At 40.3% G+C, this 21,419-nt stretch overlaps 1 long non-coding RNA gene across 1 annotated transcript; it reads right to left on the bottom strand.

Moving 5' to 3' along the window:
* Positions 1-11,975: 11,975 nt before the first annotated feature.
* On the bottom strand, positions 11,976-15,188 carry LOC146679491 (uncharacterized). Its single transcript, XR_014918610.1, has 7 exons — positions 14,934-15,188; positions 14,180-14,219; positions 13,987-14,033; positions 13,641-13,685; positions 12,773-12,802; positions 12,251-12,319; positions 11,976-12,044 (listed from the first exon to the last, which is right to left on the bottom strand). It is a non-coding gene; the product is annotated as an uncharacterized LOC146679491 (long non-coding RNA).
* Positions 15,189-21,419: the final 6,231 nt, after the last annotated feature.

The raw sequence follows: 21,419 nt of genomic DNA, 5'->3' as shown, positions 1-21,419 counted from the left end.
TGTTCATTGCATCAACACCGATATTCACAGGGAGCCATAAGAAATCCACTTCTATCCCTCTGTGTTTGATTCTATACAGTAAATGAAGTATATCAAAAACAATATGTTGCCTAGAGTCTGAAGACATATCACCTGTGCTCACTAGCACGCTGCTAGAGTCCCAGCAAACCACATACCTCCATATTAGTGCGTCCTCCACCGAGTTCAAGCCAGTAACATCACTACCAGCTCCCAGTATAAACTGCCACATCATCTGTAATTCTTTTACTCATCACCAAACTTATTTGTGGGAGAACAAATGCAGCAGCCGTTCTTTTATCTGACAGTGTTGACGCATCAGTAAATATCCTCACATGACCTGAGGACTTTCCCACTATATGAACCTGCTTTTAGTCGCCCCTCCTCCCTCGCCACAAGCTGCCTTTACAACATAACTTATAAAAAACAACTTTATTGACAATCAGCAATAACAATTACAGACAGTCTAGAAGAAGAATCACATGATCAAGGAGCAGAAGTTTATGGTTTTAATAGCTTTTACATTTTGGGAAAGTTTTAAAAACATTGTTTGGTTTTCTTTCTAAAGCGTTGAAAGGACGGCTTTGCATCAGAAAAATAAGATCAGCAAATGAATCCATTAAAGTTCTTTTGCCTTGTTTGCAAAAGAAGCCAAACAACATTTGTGTTACAAAGAGAGACTTCAGAACAGATCAAAGATCACAAACATCAGGCACTGATGGAAACAGCCAAACACAGAAACAGAGGCACCAGCAGGTGAAGGAGGCCTGTTGTAGAAATGACTCTGAGTGCTCAGGTAGAAACGCATGAAGAACCAGTGCGTCTAATATTTGGAAACCAGTCTGTGTTTGAGCGTCCTGGATGAAACACAGATCATGTTGCAGAGCGAGGACGTCGTCTTTCCTCCCGAGTGTGTAACTACAGGACGTGTGCAGAAGGTTTAATCGTCCTCCTGACAGTTACTGATGAACGAGTCCTTCAGGGAGGCTCCAGGATCACTGTGGCTTTTACCAGCTGCTGCTAAACTGAGAGGTGTTGCTGCTTCATGTGTGAAGATGTTTGCATGGCTTTAACAGTGCAGACGTTCCTCATGTGCACCCATTTCATATGTTTTATTGTGATGTTTAGTAACATCTGCTTTCCTCCTTCAGGCAGACGATAAAGTGAGCTCAGCCTTAAACATGTGGAGAGAACGTTTGACCGACAGTCCTGGGACGACTGCAGAACAATGGTTTGTTTTTAATGATAAAGTTTCATAATGGAAATAAATGCTGAGCCTGTTTCATGATGTTGGCCCTGCAGCATCAGGCAGGATTAATACTGTAACAAACGTGTGTCACAGTTATAATGACTTTAAATGAAGACTTGGGTTGGATGGAGATGTCAGCTGGATTTGTGCTGACTGTCACTTTAAATGTTTTCAGTTCAGCTTCTAAATCTACTTTTGTATAATGTTTGCTGAGTTTTGCACTTCATGACGCTTTTAAGAAGAGCCAATAAATCCTGACTTTACACAAAAATAAAGGTTTAATGTGTTTAGTGTGACAGTGGAGGAGAGCGCACATAATAAGAGTCATTAACAGAATGGTGACAATTATAATCTGTCTCATTTTAGGAGCAGCTCACAGGCACAACAGACTACAGAGCAATCAAAGCACCAGTTAAACGTCCATGTGACCGGCTTACAGCCAATGAACAATCAGTCCCCACTGTCCCCACCAACATCACTGTACTGGAAAGACTGTGCTGCCATGGTCAGAGATGAACTGGTACTAAAATGTAAGGCAGCTGATGTGTGTGGCCTTAGCAGCACAAATGCATCACGGCTGCAACGCTGCAGTGTGTTTAAACATTTGAACATTTCTGTGGCTTCAAACCAGCAGCTGCTCTGTACTCAGTCGTGTTTGTGTGTCTGTCAAAGTGATTGTTGTCTTTAAAAAGCCTTTTGTGTTTGAGTTTTGTGAGCAGTGCCGAGCTTCTCTGTAGTCTAAGCTGAGTCGATATATTTGATTCCATGTTTGGTGTGATTTTCAAAGTCAGCAGCAGCAAACGCTGAACAAGCAAAGTTTGGGCCCATCAGAGACAGCAGTGGACCTGCTGACCTGTAGGTGTTGGAGGTGTTTGTGTGCAGCTGTGGGTCAGTCAGCTTTATTTCACTTATCCATGACAGAGCGCTGTTAGCTGTGAGTTAGCATCCACTGAGCTGTTTCATCTACTCTGTCACTGCCAGCAAGCAGAGCCCAGGGTTGGCTTCATCAGCTGGACGTGGCCTTGCTCAAGGGCAATTTAGCAGCACGTTCCCAGCAGTAACAGAGGGATTCAAACTGGTGACCCTGGAGTAGAAATCACCCAGAAAAGTCACCTTATGCCAGAAGTTTTAGTGAGACGGGAACAACATTACAGCTCTGATGTCATTGACCTGTGCAGTGAGGACATATTGAACTGTGAGGACACAGCTTATAGGTTCAACACTGACCCTGGGTCAGCATGTGCAGGTGACATGGTGTTGGTGTCACCACTACAGACAGCTCAGGTTCAACTGGTTCTTCTTTGATTTGCTTCTATAGCACAAAGGTTGACACCAGTCTGGTCCAGTTAGCATCTGAATCCATAAACGTGTGAGCTCGTCCCACCAGAGGACGTCAGCATCATGGGGATAATGTCTACAGCAGGAAAACACAGGGACAGTTGGGTTTGCTGCACATCTGGAACACACAGTTAGCTCAGATATGTTCATGTCGCTAACACCAATACAGTGACTGAGTGCTCTATAGCAGCTAATGCTAACAACTGTAACACTGCTGTTTGTCATGGTTTTCAGACCAAATGATAACAAAACGTTGGGAAAAGTGAAATATTGGAACATGAAATCATAAATTATTACATTTAAACAACAATAATACAGCTAAATTTCCCCTGTTGGCTCATAAGCTGCTCACCTGGATGCTACATCAGTGCAGTCCTCTCTGAACATTAGATAATCAACACACACACACTTATTGTTGAGAGGCTGACTTCACTAAACTCACAGAAACTCTTAAGAAGCTCCTCAAATGATGACTTTGGAGTTTTGTGTTACTGTCAGTGTATAAAAGCTAGAAAAGGAAGAAAAGCAGGAGAAATGATCAAAGTGCTGCTGTGTGCAGGAAGAACTACAACATGTTAGTGAGAAACACAAACAGGGTGTGAAACACACTCCAGAGGAAACGCTGTGTGCAGGCTGTCTGTGACTTCCTGTATCTCTGCCACAGACTGGGACAGACACCAGTGAAACCAGTCACTGTGGTCATGTGCTTGTAGCCAGCAGCCTGTGATGTGAGGCTGCTTGAGTCAGTCGTCTGCTTCCACCATGTAAACCTTGGTGTCTCCTACATGTACAGATGTTTCCTGCAGACTGTGCTGCTCCAGCTGTCACACAGATGTTGAATCAGCAACATCTGTGTCACGTCCTCCCTGGTCCCACAGATAACAGGCTGCATACAAGAGGCTCACCTCTGCTACCTGCTGCTCCACTCCCCATCGCTGTTTTGGTCAGCAGGTAAAGGTGAAGCCTGGGACATGGAAGCCTTTACAGCAGAGCTTCATGGGCCTGTCCAGCAGCAGGCTGAGGAGAGAAAGGTGACAGAGTTCGCTGTTACAAACAGTTTCTCAGCTTTGATCTAAAAGAGCTTCTTTCCTGTTAAAGCAGCTGAGAGTGAGCACATGTTCTCCCCCTGAGGTTCTCATGACAGAGGAAGAACTCACAGCTGAGGAGGACCAGGATCTCCATCCACTCACAGTCCCTGCAAACAAAACCACCATTTGAACTTTAACATTTGTTGTCAGTTCTTGTGTCACTCAGCACATCTCAGCTGTTCCTCTGAGTTTCTTCTGAAAGTCTTCCTGTGATTGGCTGTTCACAGACACATGACTACATGAATCAGCTCCACATGTTCTCAGCAGCAACATCTGGGCAGCTGTGACAGGTTAAAGACAACATGTTTCTAAGTGCAATTAGAAGAAGAAGCCAGTAAAGACGCGTCTGTGATGCAAAGCAACAGAAGAGCAACGTGAGCCACAGTAAGTGATGGAGGATGAACTGGTCCTGTCTCTGTTGGTGGGCTCGTATACTGGCAGGAAGGAAGCTTCTCTGGGATTTCTCCCTCAGCACCAGTGAAGCCTCTGTTTCTGTCACTATTGTCTCTTTGAACTGTGATTATTTTGTGCTTTCACAGCATTTTCCTGTTTCATGGTGTTTTAGAAGCAGCAGTGTGTGTGAGCTCTCAGGGCCACCGTCCATCCTGTATACTTGTTGTTTGTAGTGTCACCAGTGCAGTGATGACCACAGGGTGGCGCTGTGCTGCATCACAGGCAGCCTGAGCTGGGCCTGTTCCATATAACATATATATCAGATGATGATATGAAACATCGTTTGTTTCATGGTGTAAAATATGTTACATGGTTGTGATGCTCACTGTAGTGTCTGTATTAAAGTTCTCTCTTTCTCTTATATTTAATATAACCACACTACGGACGCTCGTTAGCAACAACGCCGGTAAAACCATCGCGTGGCTCCGCCGTCCGCTTCTTTATTTTCCACATAAACCTTTCACAATAAAGCTCAAGATCCTATTGAGACTTTTCAAAATAAAACATGAAAGAGCATGCAGAGAGTTTAGGGATGAAAAGCCAAAAAGAGCCGTCAGGGGCTAAAACATGAATGTTACAACAGGCTTTTCCCCGCAGCACGCCGTGTGATAAATACTCACAAAGACTCACAAACGTGTCGTTTCATGCGTCGGTCAAACACTCGACGCCCAGCTGGAAACACTTCAGGGAAGTTCATCTGCCCGAGATTCAGAAAATCGCCATAAACGCTCCATATTCACCTTTACATGGAATATAAAGGGAAAAGAAGAAACACAGTGCTGTGTCAGCGTTAGACATATAGATATATCCTTGCTTTTAATACATTTGAAGGTGGGTGGGAGAGGTGCTTCTCCGCGTAGTCTACGGTCTCTTTGGGATCGCTAAAGCTTTTCCTCACATCACCATGGGTCACTAACAGCTTTGCAGGGTATAGCAGTCTGTACCTGACGCCGGTCATCCCACGTAGTCTTCCTCTCATATTTGCAAATGCGGCTCTGCGTTTCCAACAGAGGGAGGGAAATCTGGGAGGATGTTTATTTTAAAAACCCTTATACATCAGGTTCTTGTTCTCTGCAGCTTTCAGCAGAATTTCCTCACCAATGTGGTAGTAGTGCAATCTCAAGATGATGGGCCGAGGAAGATGACTTTGTTTGGGACGCTGGCGATTCTCTCTATGTGCTCGATCGATGAGTGGCTTCTCCTCGAGAGATAGCGCCTCCGCCAACAGGTGTGAACCAACTCAGTCATCTTGGGTCCCTCTGTGCCTTCTGGTATTCCTGCAGTTCTTAAATTATTCCTCCTGGAGCGCCTCAAGAGCTCCACATCTCTCATCTAACTTCTTTACCTCCGCAGACAAACGCTCCACAGTGGCCTGGAGAGTGGCGATGGTGTCAGAGTGGTTCGAGGCACAGTCCTGCAGTTCAGTCAAAGTGTTATCATGCCTGGCCACGTCGCTTTTTATGTCCGAAATTGAGGGCTGGATGCTCTGGTTCAAGGATGATATCTCGCCTCCTATGGTGGTAGAAATCTCTAATATGCAAGTGTCCAGTGCTAGTTAGTTAGTTCTAGTTCTAGTGGTTAGTGGGGCTTTATTTGATGATTCTAGTGTGTGTTACATTGTTCTCATATTGTTGAGTCGCAGAGCTGCACAGTGTTACAGTTTCTGTAGAGTCTGGTATAAGGAACTCAGATCCCTCTGTGAATAATGTTCACTGAAACTGATCTGTAGTTAATGAACTAGTCAGGATTTACACTAGAGAATGTTTCTGCCATTACATGGCCTGTATTTGTAGAGCGCTTTAAGTAAGTAAGTAAGTAAGTAAAATTTATTTATATAGCGCTTTTCACAGATAAAAATCACAAAGTGCTTTACAACACAGAAAATGGGAATATAAAACAATATAACAGTAAATAAAACAATGTAAGACAATAAAACTATAAAAACAGCATAAGAAGAAATTAATCAAATGCTTTTCTACTCGTCCCTAAGGACCCCAAAGTGCTTTACACATCCAGTCATCCACCCATCACACACTCACACAAGTTCAGTTTTTCATTGATTATGGTCCCAAGATATTTATATGATTGTACTTGCTCTATTTTCTGACCTTTAATTAAAGTGACTCCGTGCCCATTTTGTTGTTTCCTAAAATCAACAACCATGTCTTTTGTTTTAGATATGTTCAGCTGGAGATAAGACTCCTCCCACCACTGAACAAAGTCATCAATGACTGGGCCGTGGTTAGTTTCACCCTCTTTCAGTAAGCTGACAATAACAGAGTCATCTGCATATTTAATAATGACCCTGTTTTCATGTCTGCCCTGACACATGTTTGTATAGAGAGTGAATAATAAGGGCGATAGGACGCAGCCTTGAGGAGAACCTGTGGAGGAGAACACTGGGTCAGACAGAACCCCATTTATTCTCACTCTTTGTGATCTGTCAGTTAGAAAATCTAAAATCCAGCCCAGCAGGTTTTTCCTGATTTCAAACTGTTCTAAAAGTCTTTTAATTAAAATATGGGGCTGTGTTGTATTAAAAGCCGAAGAAAAATCAATGAAAAGAAGTCTTGCAAAAGTCCCTTTACTCTCTACATGTTTAAGAATCAGATTTAGTAAAGTCAAAAGTGCGTCCTCCACTCCTCTGTTGGGCCTGTATGCAAACTGCATTGGATCCAGCTGACCTTCAGTCTCTTCATAATCACATTTCTGAGGATTTTTTCAAAGACTTTCATGACAACTGAAGTGAGGCAACAGGCCTGAAGTCGTTTAGATTTAGGGACAGGAACCACGACTGCTTCTTTGCAAAGAGAGGGCACATGTTGTGTTTGCAAGGATTTGTTAAAAATAACCTGAAATATAGGACTGAGTTCATCAGCACAAGATTTAATTAGGCGGCCACTAATATTATCAGGACCTGGCTCTTGTTCACATTGACTGTATGAAAGGCCTTTTTAACATCGCTGAGTTCAATGATAAAGTGCTGAGTATCTCTCAGTTTCTGTTTCAGTTCCCAAATATCCTCGCTGAAATCAGAAGAACTAAAACGAGCAGAAAACATGTTTAAAGCATTTGAAAATCTCTGTCTGAATTAAAACATCTAAAATGACCTGACTGCTGCTCTGGGGATTTTGAAACCCTGCTATGGTTTTCATACAAGTCCAGGCAGACCCAAAAGTTTTTGCAGCAAATTTGCTTTCAAGAAGGTTTTTGTCTGTTTTGCTTTCAACATCTCGATTTTCATTTCCTTGGTAGCTGTCTGAAAATCGGTAACAGCCCCTCTTTAAAGGCCTGTCTCTTTTTCCTTAAACAGGATTTGACACTTTTAGTGACCCATGGCTTATTGTTAGCGTAAATTTTAACACGCTTACGGGGTATAATCATGTCTTTACAAAATACTGCACAGGAGCTAGTAACATCCACCAAAGCATCGAGATCATCTCCACAAGACTGAAGACGGGGCTGTACGAAGTCACTTTATCTCTACAGGACTGTAAGCTGTCGTCTGTGAGGCGTGAGCGTGTTTGTTTGAACACAGTTCACGGTGGAGAACAGCTGCTGACATAATGTGGATCCGAAGATCCATAACTGGCCTACCTGGGGCTGAAAGTCTCCATAAATGCAGGCGTTTCGGCGGCTACACCGGCTTCCACGAGTGTGACGCTTATTTTGAGAAAATAATAGAATATAAATGTATTTTTATATTTCAATATCACAATAATCTTCCAATGTAGAACTACAAGTTAAAAAAGAACTAAGATAAATCAAATCCACTTCAGCTAAATACTTCTCATTTATTTCCATCTTACATGCTGTGACTGCAGCCATTCCCACATCTCTGTGAATGGGACTCATGGACATGGATCAGTGGTTGTTGATCAATGGTCCTGAGAATCTGCATAATTAAGATGAAGGAACGGAGCTCCCAGCCCATCGTTCCTGCAGCTGCTTTCAGTCTTTATGCAAATGTCCTGTTTGTAAGACTGAAACCTGCAGCTGAGACTGAAGACGTCACCTGATGATGACGACACGTTTCTCCCACAAAACGCTGCGTCCAGATGAACAGAAGCAACAGACTCACTTTCCTGGATGATTGAGATGCATCAAGACTTCATTGTGTGTTACTTCTCATTCAGCACAGACACATTATTCCTGTTAGGTCATGTCAGCTGTCACTCAGTACAAGCACAACTGTGAACAACACAAACTTCTCTTCAATGTGTCACAGAAACACTAAGTGTGAGAGCCTGTATGACACACAGGACAGACTGTAAGCTCTGCTGGCTGCACAGCACTTTGTAGCAGTTTTCCAACATGTCCTCCACCCGTGATGTCAGTGGTGGGACCCCAGTCACAGCACTCAGCACCACCTCCTTTAAATGGATTTTATAGCAGTTCCTCCCGTTACTCGGTGCAACGCTTCTTAAATGTGTTTTTGCAGGATAAAACACAGCAGGTGGTGTAGAGAGGACGTCAGCTGACGGAGCAGAGGGAGGCAGACTGTGGATAAATGACAGAGTGAGAGGAGAGCAACCATGACAGAAGCACAGGTGTGGCAGCTAGAAGTGGCTTTATAGACACTTATTGTCAGTCCTCGTGCATGCTGTGGAAATAAGTGTCTGTGTCATGAGGTGACATGTGAGCTTATCTTTGGTCAATAAAGCTGAACGACCAGTTTTCACTTTGCTTGTTACGCTTGTTTAGTGACGTCTGGGTTTCTGTGGAGCCCGAATTTTGATGAGTTCTGGTGAAATCATCTGAGATCATCTGAGCATCGGTGAAGAGTCAGCAGAGAAAGTGTGGGACAGAAGTTTGCTTTGGACACATGGACTGAAATCAAAAAGTGAAAGTACACAAAGGCTGTGCTGGAACACGTGTGTTACACTTTTTGACAGCTGAGAACAAAACACAATATTTTGCATCATCTCTGCAGTGTCTCTTCTTTCCTCTGCTGTTGTGCTTTTAGCTCCAAACTGTTTCAAATGGTTTGTCAGCAAGCTGACCTCTGACCTCTGCAGTACTAACTCCTGACCCGTACAAAGAGCGGGCGTTTCTGACCTTTGACCTGCAGCTGTATGTCTCTCAGTCTCAGTTCTTCTCTCCGTCACTGATGGAGCAGGTGTAGTTGCTGCTGACAGTCAGTCGTTTGTTTTCTCAGAGTGAGGCTGAAGTCTGAACTGTTCAGAGCATCAGGTCTCATCAACGTGCGCTGCTGTAACGCCGCTTTGTCCTCTGAGATCACCAGGTATGAAACCTGAGTGCTGACAGAGCAGCATGTTCCCCCTCATTCACCTCCACCACCACAGCCAAGGCATGCTGGGAAACTGAGGACACACAGACGGAGAACTGAAGTGTCTGCTGTGTGTTCATCTCAGAGTCCTCACAGGTGACACATTAGCTCCAGAACACCAAGCCAGGTGTTTGAAGCCTGACAGGGATTCTTCCCATCCAGAGGGAGGATTTAGCTGCACAACAATGAACATTAGTGTGTAGTTTAGAAACACAGACTGTGCCTGCACTGCATCTAGTGAAGAAAAGTGTTACTGCCAGAGAACGAGGCTCCTTTAAAGCAGCTGATATTAAGGTTGAAAAATCAACAATAAGCTGATGTAATCAACGTTTCACAAAATGGTCAGCAGCTAAAATCTGGAGCCGTTCTTTGGTGGTAATTAACAGTTTGTTCTTGTTAGCTAATTATGTCATTAAAGGTAGCAGCAGAAGCCTTGTGTTGAAAGCCCATTCACTCACACATTCACACAGTATGTGTGTGTCTGTGTTACACTGTGGACATCCCTTCTGTTGGAGCGCCATCTTGTGGCAGGTTTAAGAAATGTTCTTCTTGTAAATCCAAACTGATGCACCTCCATAGCAGACTGTGGAGGCTTTCAGTGACATGAAGACTTGATTTATACTGTCATATTCTCCTGTTACACAAAGCACAGCACGCTGAACATGGATGAACTGAAACTCCCAGCATCTGACTGAGGAAAAGCACAAATCATTCTCACACTGACTCCTGCTTGATTTTAGATTTGCTTTCAAATCCTCACACTTTCATATGAAGCACTAAATGGGCTCCAGACTGTTTATCTCAGCTTCCTGTCAAACACACTGCTGCTCACACCGAGGCTCAGTTTACTCCTCCAGCCTGGCTTAACCTGCTGTCTGTTAAAAACAGTCCCACACTCCTCTGTTTAATCCTTCTGATCAGACTCTTTGATTTTGTATTGTTTTTACCTGAAGTTGTGTTTTTGACATGGTTCTGTCTGTGAAATAAAGCTCACACACACACTGCTACAGTCCTTCATACACTTAGAAACGAAGCTGCTCCTTTCCTCAGTGCTGACACATAAAGAAGAGTTGCTTTTATATCCAACACGTCTCTGTTCCAGAAAACAGCTTCAGCAGCCTCTGAGTCTGAACTTGGAGTTGGTTATAAGCCACAGGCCTGTGTGCACAGCAATGAGGAAATATAATGCAGTAAGTGAAACATGGATGTGTGGAACAGATTATCCCAAAGGTTGATTCTGTTCATCTGGACGTTCTCAGTGAAACATTTGGTCTCTCGGTCAGGTGACTCCTTTAGTCTCAGCTGACTGCAGCTTTCCAAACCTTTGTCACTGGATCACTCACTTCATCTCCAACGTGTCCCTGACACAGACAGCTGGAGCCGTTACAGCAAAATCATTGATCATCGTTTTTAGAACATTAGCTGGTGTTGGTGGGCAGGCTAGCAGTGCTAATTGTTAGCACTAGTTCTGCTGCTCTCCCTTTGTCTCTGTTATTGTTGGTCTTTAGTGAACAATAGAAAGTGTCTTCATGAGACTGTTGCCTAATGTTCAAATGTAGATAACACCACCTGCACCAACCTGTTACACAGCACAACCCTCTGGTGTAGCTTTGCCCATACGGTAAAAAAATATATTTTAAAATACATTTTAAAATATATTTATATATTTAAAATGTATTTTAGCACATATATTTTTTGGCCATTTTTTGTATATTTTGAAATATATTAATAAAATATATTTCAAAATACAATTTAAATGTATTTAAAATCATTCAAAAAAATATAAATTTAACCCTTCATATATTTTTAAGAAAACACATTCACATGTAACATCTGAAAGAAATCTTTATTTGATGTTTAAAACATACATATAGCATATCAATCAAGCAAGGAATATTCATTTTATAAGTTTATTCTCATTACATACTTAAACATTCTGAAAGAAACACACACACATATACATATATGTGTGTATATATATATATATATATATATATACACACATATACATATATGTGTGTATATATATATATATATATATATATATATATATACACACACAGTCTCAGTTCCCCCAGCTTTCACTGCAATCCTCAAAGCCCTTCTGGACACGCTGGGAAACCCCTTCCTTACCCCCACTGTAACAAACAAAAGTCACAGTTCTATTACTTTTGTCAGAGTTAAAATAAAAATGTGATTTATGTTAGCTGGCTTCATTTAGCAAACAGATATTTCTGTTTATACAGATACAGATATTAATACAGATATATTTTACGCATAATTTACCTCTTTTTTTTTCCTAGATGGGAAGTCTATCCAGTTCACATTACAGTAATGCTAACACCCCTTTTGGTCGTCTCTCCTTACCTTCCAGCATTCATAAATCTGTTGACCTTCTTTGTCTGAGACCAACCACTACAATGCATCATCACCTATTTGTATTGGTAACTTACTTTACAACCTATTTTAATGGTTGCAAAGTAAGTTACTTGTGGTGTATGCAATTTTAGATACACAGAAAGTCTTCACATACTATATATGGCTGTCATAGTGTCCTTATCAAGGGCAGTTCTTCACTCTGCGCCGATGTCCGTTTTGCTCTGTCCTCCTATAAAAAGCATGAACATTTGAGTGTTTGACTAGTTTTAGATTTCCAAAAATTTGATATTTGTACAACTAAACATTTGAACTACAATATATGCTATTGAGCGATACTTTTATGGGTAATTTTCGGTAAAGAAACTGGTGACAGAGTTGTAGGCTTTTTAAAGTACTATTAGCTAACCATTTGAACTGACTTTCAAAGCTGATTACCTTTTAAATTGCTGTGGATCAAAACCTCCAGTGGGAAGGCGGCCATTAGAAGAACACGCACCATTGAACCTGAAAATAACAAAAACAAACAAAAAACAGAACAATATATAAGAGTCCGGTAGGGTAATAAATCTCTTCTGAAGCAATATAGTTATTTTGGGTGAAAAACAAAACATTCCTCTAAAATATATATACTGACATCAGCAATCAACATCATGATTGTAATTATTTCCTTTTTAGTACATCTACTGCTGTTTGCATGTGTCAAGCACTACGACTGTATCTATGCATATAAATTCACCATATATATCCAGCAAAAATGTTTTGTTATAGGAAAACAAACAAAGGCATTCAATCAGAGGTGAGAAATTAATTGGGAATATGAATTATAGGTGAACTATTCTTTACCTACTAGCAATCAAGCTTCTTTAACCAAGAAGCTTGAAATATTTGAATGTAAAATAAAATAAATAAATAAATAATAATAAAAAGAACATGATGTAATTAAAATGCACAACTTACATTAAGGAAATCTGCATTTGTATCCACAGGCTAAAAGTAAAACAGTAAATGTGTTAGTGATAGTACAGGTATTTGTAAAAAAAAAAAAAGAGGCAGTAACTGTGACGCTTCTAGTGGGATGCTAAATGCAGAGATTTATATTTACAGTATAATACTGCATGTACGGGTAGCTGTGTTGTGAACTGTAACTGAATATTAGAGAATCTCAGAGAAATTAAATGTATTTATTTTTTGAATTTATCAATCATAAAACTGTGTGTTTTGAAGGCCTGTTACGATAACGACTTTTTGTTGGTCGGTATATTGCCCCATAAACAATTGCGACAAGTTATGTCATTGTCATTTTAAGACCATTTTATATCTTTGAATGTATAATCATAATATAACACCACCATAATGCAAGATCTACACACTTTCAATTGACAAACCGACATCTAATTCTTAAAGTATTTAGATCATTGAAATTAGGAATCAAAATATTAGATACCTTAAAAACTTGAATAAATAGTAAGTTTTCTAACAAATAGAAAACAATGTTATTTAATGTTATTGTTTTGTTATCATTATATTTTATTTTTGTAAATATAATGGCACATAAATTACATCATCAACAATTATTGAGGTCATGTACATGTACTGTGTGTTAAGTCGATATATCGATTATTGTGATAGGCCTACTGTTTTGGTATCATAACGAGCTTGTCAAACATGCATGACCACTAAACAATGTCTAAGCAGTAGTATTGGTCTGAATGACAACAAACATAACTAGTGTTTTGGAAAATCTGTTAGAAAACAGTTATTTCAATAATTATGATTAGCATGTGACACAGACACCGCATAAAAAACCACAACAACAAATACTTACTTTAGGAGGATGGGGGAGGGCAGCATGAGGTTGAGACTTTGACATCTGTAAGAAACAAATTCATGTATTACAAACAAGTCACTTAAAAATACATTAATGTGGCAGACTGTTCCCAGTGTATAAGTACAATCAGGGCTGTCACAACAATGGGGTGGGGCCAAGTGGCTGCAACCCTAGGTACAATGTGCAGGTATATATAATTACATATAATATATGTGAATAAAGCAAGAATCTGTTTAGGTTAGTCACTGTGCTGACTGATGCTTGCTAGGTTTATATGATTGCAAACTGCACAAAAACAACAACAGCAACAACATTAATGACAATGACAAACAAAATTACTTACATTTATGTAAATCTCACATTAGGAAGATCTGCATTCGATTTCATGGGCTGAAATAAATAGGCAGAAACATTACTGCTAAAAAAAATAAAAAACAAAAACTCTAAAAAGCCTAAAAATGACTTAAAAAGCAAGGAAATGTGGAACATTGTAATTAGCGAACATTAATAAAGCATAACTGTTCTTTGTTTCTAACCTTGGTAAGTACTCTGTAGCCAGAAGGAGAGGTAGGATTTCTGTGAAAGCCAAATTAAATGTGAATAGGCTTTGATAGTTATTGAGAAGGCAGAATAATAAGAAAAGGCAAAAGTACGTCACAATATAATTAATTAAGTTACATATTTTGATTACCAAATTATGGAAGCGTGGAGCTGCCACCCAGGCAAAAGAAAAATAGAGCTTCACGTTATGACGTGAAATGTTTATTGTTCTAACATTATGCTTTTCATGTTTGTATAATACAGTGGTTCTTAACCTTGTTGGAGGTACCGAACCCCACCAGTTTCATATGCGCATTCATTGAACCCCTCTTTAGTGAAAAATAAAGTGTGTTTTTTTTTCAAATTAGACGTAGATATGTTTTTTACTGGTGCACAAAATGAGCCGTGCACGTCACAGCGGAGGCTCTGCCGAACCCCTGAGACCAACTCACCAAACCCCTAGGGTTCGATCGAACCCAGGTTAAGAACCACTGGTATAATATAATATCACATTATTATAATATACATAATTGTCACGTTCGCACAATATTGTACGGACGTGATAATTATGTACATTTTTCGTACAATGTTGTTCAAACATGTTGTTCAAACATGATAGTATATTGTTAGAACGATAAACTTTTCACGTTATAACGTGATATACTTATATTTCTCTTTTGCCTGGGTGGCAGCTCTACGCTTCCGTTCCAAATACACGAGAATAAAGTAATATTATATGGGAAAAGGCACCTGCTAGCTTGATGATGGAGGCTTCTTAGACTGGCCACCCGCCTTGGCTTCTTGTCGCCACTCCACGAAATAAAGGTCCGTTTCCTCCATGCCGGCTAATTATTCATCCTCATTAAAATCTCGTATATGTTCAGTTGGCAGAATTGAGAATTTTACATCTTCCAACCACTTAATTAACGCGAACATAATCGGCTTGTTTCTTCCCGTCTCCTGTATCCGGCCGTTCCTCTCGCTGTCAGATTTCGCGCCTCAGAGACGTCGTTATTTTTCAAAAAAAAAAAAAAAAAAAGAAAGAAAGAAAGAAAGAAACAGCAACAACTACTAAAGAGAGTTTTTGCACGTTCATTGCACATTTGTGGGAATGTTTAAATATTTAATTTTTATTAATTACTTTTCATTATATCTTTATTTTTTAAACCACCGTGGCAATGCGCATGCGCATACACTCCTGCACGCAAAGGGCTTTGGAGTTGACGTAATGTCGCAATGCATTGTGGGAGCGCAGCACCATCTTGGCAGGTCACGAATCAAAACAAGTTTGCTACGAACCATTCTGAAACGTAGCTCAAAAGAAAATGACGGTATAGAGACAGATTCTGTCCAGATGCAAAGAGACGGTACTTGATTGTTGAAATGTGGACCCGTATGAAATATAGCCGTGGAGTAGAAACCCTGAAGACCAAACCGCTATTGACTTAGCATGATCTACTCTCATACCTTGTCTGTGGAGTCAGAGCATACATGGCGCACCAATTTCGCAATTATAAATCTCTGGAGGCGCACATCCAATTCACCAAGGACTGGGTACAAGATTTGGCTATTTTTAAGCCTCCACGTTGTGAGTACGCCGTCATTCAAGCAAAGGTAAGTCAGCTTGAGTACTGCGAGTAAAATGCGTTTGATTCCCCCCAACATTCAAATTAGTGCTAGCAAAAATTCATTCGTGAGGGGGAAATTACAGTGAGAACATGTAGAGGCTCTGTTAGAGGGATAACATAGTGAGTTCAGTGCATTGATGTGACATTGTCCTGAAGGATTTAGTTATTCTTTATGGTTAAAGAAATTGCCCTAATTAATTCATATTTATTATAAATAATCCTAATTACACATCTTGCACACAAGAATTTCACTCACATGTGCTGTACCAATGTACCTGCACATGTGATGTGACAATAAAAAGTGATTTGATTTGTGATTTGTGATTTGATTTGCTTCCTTGTTTGTGTCCTGTGTCACTAAAAATACATTCATTACATACTTTAGGTTCATTTTTTGGTGATAGGTTTCTAAAAAGAAACATGCAGATTTAGAATATAACATGCAGCGTTCTATAGATGGATACATAAAAACACTTTATTTGTTACATTTATGATAAATGGATTTGAAAGTAAATAAAACACATTTGTGTCGGACTTGGCTTATTAAAGTTCTTGTCTTTAAATGAACTTTGTCTGTGTGTGTTTTAGGTCCTGCACTCTTAAAGACTGAATTGCAGCATTGCAGCCACAGGTCATTGTGAGCATCACAGGGAAGGTTGAAGCCGCCCACTGCAGCTGTATGGCTAGAGTCGTGGAGACCTGCACCCACGTCACTGCTCTTCTGTTTAATGTAGAAGCAACAGTGAGGATCTGTGGCACAAGGACTGTTACAGATGAACCTGCATACTGGGTTTTGCTGGGTAATATGACCAAGATACAGCCAGAGGTTGGCCATAAGATAGACTTCTCCTCTTCAGCTGCCCAAAAAAAAGGTTCTTGATCAAAACATAAACAGACCATTCGTTGTGACAGGTAAAAGAAGCCATCCTCAAAAAAGAAAAGTTCCACCTGCTACTGTGGAGGAGTTGGATCAACTGATGGGACAATATTTTTCCAAGCATAGTTCTGTTCTGAATAACCCATAATGTTTTAATTTAGGGGGCCATGTAAATACTTTGCATTTACTGAATATGTACTTACTAAATACCACTGTTCAAAAGTTGAATAAAGAAACAAAGAAATGTTTGCCTATTTTTAATTAAAAGCACTTTGTAGAACATCACATCAGTTACAATGTAGAAAAAATGTTATGTATAGTTTACAAATGACAAAATGTTCACATAAAATCATGACAGCATTTGTATAATATCACCCACTACTAGCATTCTGTAATTTACTGTCTCTTTTGAAAACTTATCACTACATAAACAGCACAAGACTTAAGAGTATTTAACAAAACCTTTTTTCTGTGGTTTTACTACCACACTGGGGCACATGTTCACCAAAAGGCAGCAAACCTTTGCCATCTTATCCAGGAAGGTCACCTTTTTACCCACACATGGAAGAAGTAATCTGATTGGCATGGTGGTATGTAGCATGTAGTTTGAAGCAGGGATTTCGTAGTGCCCCATGTGTAGTGTTGGAACCCAGTCAGGATTTGTTTCATTCATTTCATAGGCTGGTTTGCTGCAATAATGCCAAATAATTAGCAACTCTATAAATAGAAGGTAGTTCTGCATGTTTGTTCTAAGTTTGTGCTATGATCTCAGAGCGCATTGAAAATAAAATTAACAGGCTATAAATAATAATATGAACTTATTTAGAACTTACCTGAATGAAAATACTGGAGCACACCAACAGATATCTGTGGCTGGTAGAGAACTGAATATCAGCTCGTCTCGCAGCTGCTATCCAGGCTAGACGCCTTCTTTTGGTAACATCCAACACATAAGCTCCCTCATGATGTTTCCAGGTGAGGAAACAATGAAAAGAGAGCCTGTTTTCAAGCTTATTCCTTTGTCGGTAGTGCAATCTAACATTACAACCGACCACACAGCAAGCATTTGTTTGGCCTGCTAATATGGCGCCTTGACCAAAAATCGTGGCTACGCCCCATCCCGTAAGATCACGCTCCAGAGCCCTATTAACGTACGGATCTAGAAAGAAGACGCTGCATTTTTAACTCTGAGGGAGATGGAGAATGAGCCTATTTCCAAAACAGTGGAGTGTGTTCCTTTAAGTACTAAATTGTATATATTGTCAAAAACTAAAGTGTACATAGCAGTTGTTGTATCTTGTTTACTGTATCACTGACAGATAATTTCAAAGTCAATGAACGCTACATTATAGTGAGATATTGTGTAATGTGAAATACTGTAAGCAAATGAATAAACAACCTAATTCGTGATAGACCTTTGACTCTGTTTTGTTTGAATCCAACTGTTTTTTGCAGATGTGCATAAAACATGTTACTTTTAGTATTGTTATCATTATCATCATTATTGCACTAAATATATTTTAAATAAAGGATACTTTGATATACATTCTACTGTAAGGTTGGAAATGTATTTTCTTCACCCTAAAATATGTTTTGAAATGTATTTTGGTTTGAAAGAAATATATTTTCAATTTCAAAAATATATTTTTTTGGAGCATCACAAATACAAAATATATTTACCATATATTTGAAATATATTTTGGCCAGGAAAAATGTATTTTTTTACCGTATGGGTTTGCTGCTGCTGACTTTGAAAATCACACCAAACATGGAATCAAATATATCGACTCGGCTTAGACTACAGAGAAGCTCGGCACTGCTCACAAAACTCAACACAAAAGGCTTTTTAAAGACAACAATCACTTTGACAGACACACAAACACGACTGAGTACAGAACAGCTGCTGGTTTGAAGCCACAGAAATGTTCAAATGTTTAAACACACTGCAGCGTTGCAGCCGTGATGCATTTGTGCTGCTAAGGCCACACACATCAGCTGCCTTACATTTTAGTACCAGTTCATCTCTGACCATGGCAGCACAGTCTTTCCAGTACAGTGATGTTGGTGGGGACAGTGGGGACTGATTGTTCATTGGCTGTAAGCCGGTCACATGGACGTTTAACTGGTGCTTTGATTGCTCTGTAGTCTGTTGTGCCTGTGAGCTGCTCCTAAAATGAGACAGATTATAATTGTCACCATTCTGTTAATGACTCTTATTATGTGCGCTCTCCTCCACTGTCACACTAAACACATTAAACCTTTATTTTTGTGTAAAGTCAGGATTTATTGGCTCTTCTTAAAAGCGTCATGAAGTGCAAAACTCAGCAAACATTATACAAAAGTAGATTTAGAAGCTGAACTGAAAACATTTAAAGTGACAGTCAGCACAAATCCAGCTGACATCTCCATCCAACCCAAGTCTTCATTTAAAGTCATTATAACTGTGACACACGTTTGTTACAGTATTGATCCTGCCTGATGCTGCAGGGCCAACATCATGAAACAGGCTCAGCATTTATTTCCATTATGAAACTTTATCATTAAAAACAAACCATTGTTCTGCAGTCGTCCCAGGACTGTCGGTCAAACGTTCTCTCCACATGTTTAAGGCTGAGCTCACTTTATCGTCTGCCTGAAGGAGGGAAGCAGATGTTACTAAACATCACAATAAAACATATGAAATGGGTGCACATGAGGAACGTCTGCACTGTTAAAGCCATGCAAACATCTTCACACATGAAGCAGCAACACCTCTCAGTTTAGCAGCAGCTGGTAAAAGCCACAGTGATCCTGGAGCCTCCCTGAAGGACTCGTTCATCAGTAACTGTCAGGAGGACGATTAAACCTTCTGCACACGTCCTGTAGTTACACACTCGGGAGGAAAGACGACGTCCTCGCTCTGCAACATGATCTGTGTTTCATCCAGGACGCTCAAACACAGACTGGTTTCCAAATATTAGACGCACTGGTTCTTCATGCGTTTCTACCTGAGCACTCAGAGTCATTTCTACAACAGGCCTCCTTCACCTGCTGGTGCCTCTGTTTCTGTGTTTGGCTGTTTCCATCAGTGCCTGATGTTTGTGATCTTTGATCTGTTCTGAAGTCTCTCTTTGTAACACAAATGTTGTTTGGCTTCTTTTGCAAACAAGGCAAAAGAACTTTAATGGATTCATTTGCTGATCTTACTTTTCTGATGCAAAGCCGTCCTTTCAACGCTTTAGAAAGAAAACCAAACAATGTTTTTAAAACTTTCCCAAAATGAAAAAGCTATTAAAACCATAAACTTCTGCTCCTTGATCATGTGATTCTTCTTCTAGACTGTCTGTAATTGTTATTGCTGATTGTCAATAAAGTTGTTTTTTATAAGTTATGTTGTAAAGGAAGCTTGTGGCGAGGGAGGAGGGGCGACTAAAAGCAGGTTCATATAGTGGGAAAGTCCTCAGGTCATGTGAGGATATTTACTGATGCGTCAACACTGTCAGATAAAAGAACGGCTGCTGCATTTGTTCTCCCACAAATAAGTTTGGTGATGAGTAAAAGAATTACAGATGATGTGGCAGTTTATACTGGGAGCTGGTAGTCATGTTACTGGCTTGAACTGGGTGGAGGACGCACTAATATGGAGGTATGTGGTTTGCTGGGACTCTAGCAGCGTGCTAGTGAGCACAGGTGATATGTCTTCAGACTCTAGGCAACATATTGTTTTTGATATACTTCATTTACTGTATAGAATCAAACACAGAGGGATAGAAGTGGATTTCTTATGGCTCCCTGTGAATATCGGTGTTGATGCAATGAACAGGACGATAAGTTTAAAAAGGTGCAGCAAGAAGAAGTCGTGCAGGTTTGACTATAAAATACAGTGAAAGTGAGGTGAAGAGTATAATGAAGGTAAAGATGAAGGACGAGTGGCAGGCACACTGGGACAGAGACGGGAAAGGCAGATATTATTATACAGAAAACAGTCGTGTAGAAGAAGCTGCAGCAGAGACCAGGATGGAATCTGGAGAGTCAGAGTTGGTCACACAGGCTTGAACAGCACACTTAAAAAGGTAAACATGACACAGGAAGTGTGACTTCTGTGGACCAGAGGAGACGTTTGACGGGTTGTTAGCGTCGTCAGGATGCTGGATGGAAACGCTGTGCCTGATAGGATGATTACAGGCTGGACTTTGTCTTCCTGTTACAGATGGATCCAGGCCCTGGATGACTGCTGGACACACATGACCCACACTAGGCTGCCTTCATCCATCCTTTCCTCCTTCACTGAGACTCAGAGTCAGCATGTATGTATTTATCAGTGATTTGAATCCTTTCATTACAGAGTGAAGTTAAAGTAGACGTGTGAACACACTAATAAACACAAAGGGACACAACTACTACTCCATGATGTAAAGCTGAAGTATTACACAGCTTTATGAACCTCCTGTTATCCTGGTAGACGAGTACAGCAATAAATCTTTTACTTGAACATCTTCTGGCTCCAATAAGCTTTGAAATGTGACCATGAAGTTAGAGACACACTGACTGAAACCCACAGCTGTGACTGTGGATCACATCCACACACAGTGTAGCTGCTGTCTCTGTGTGAGCCTTTGCACTGCTGCTCGCAGCACCGTTATATCACTCAGCGCTCGCTGCTGTTATTGAATCCACTTTTTACTGTCCGTGCAATCAAGCTCCTCTGCAGAGCTAGAAAATATCTTCGAACCAGTTTATGTGTTAGGGGAT

This window comes from Copadichromis virginalis, unplaced genomic scaffold (assembly GCF_057382275.1).
Source record: "Copadichromis virginalis isolate Kocher_CV1m ecotype Utaka unplaced genomic scaffold, C_Virginalis_male_GT1.1 unmapped_scaffold_1, whole genome shotgun sequence".
Lineage (NCBI taxonomy): Eukaryota > Metazoa > Chordata > Actinopteri > Cichliformes > Cichlidae > Copadichromis > Copadichromis virginalis.
This window is presented reverse-complemented; position numbering and strand designations above follow the sequence as displayed.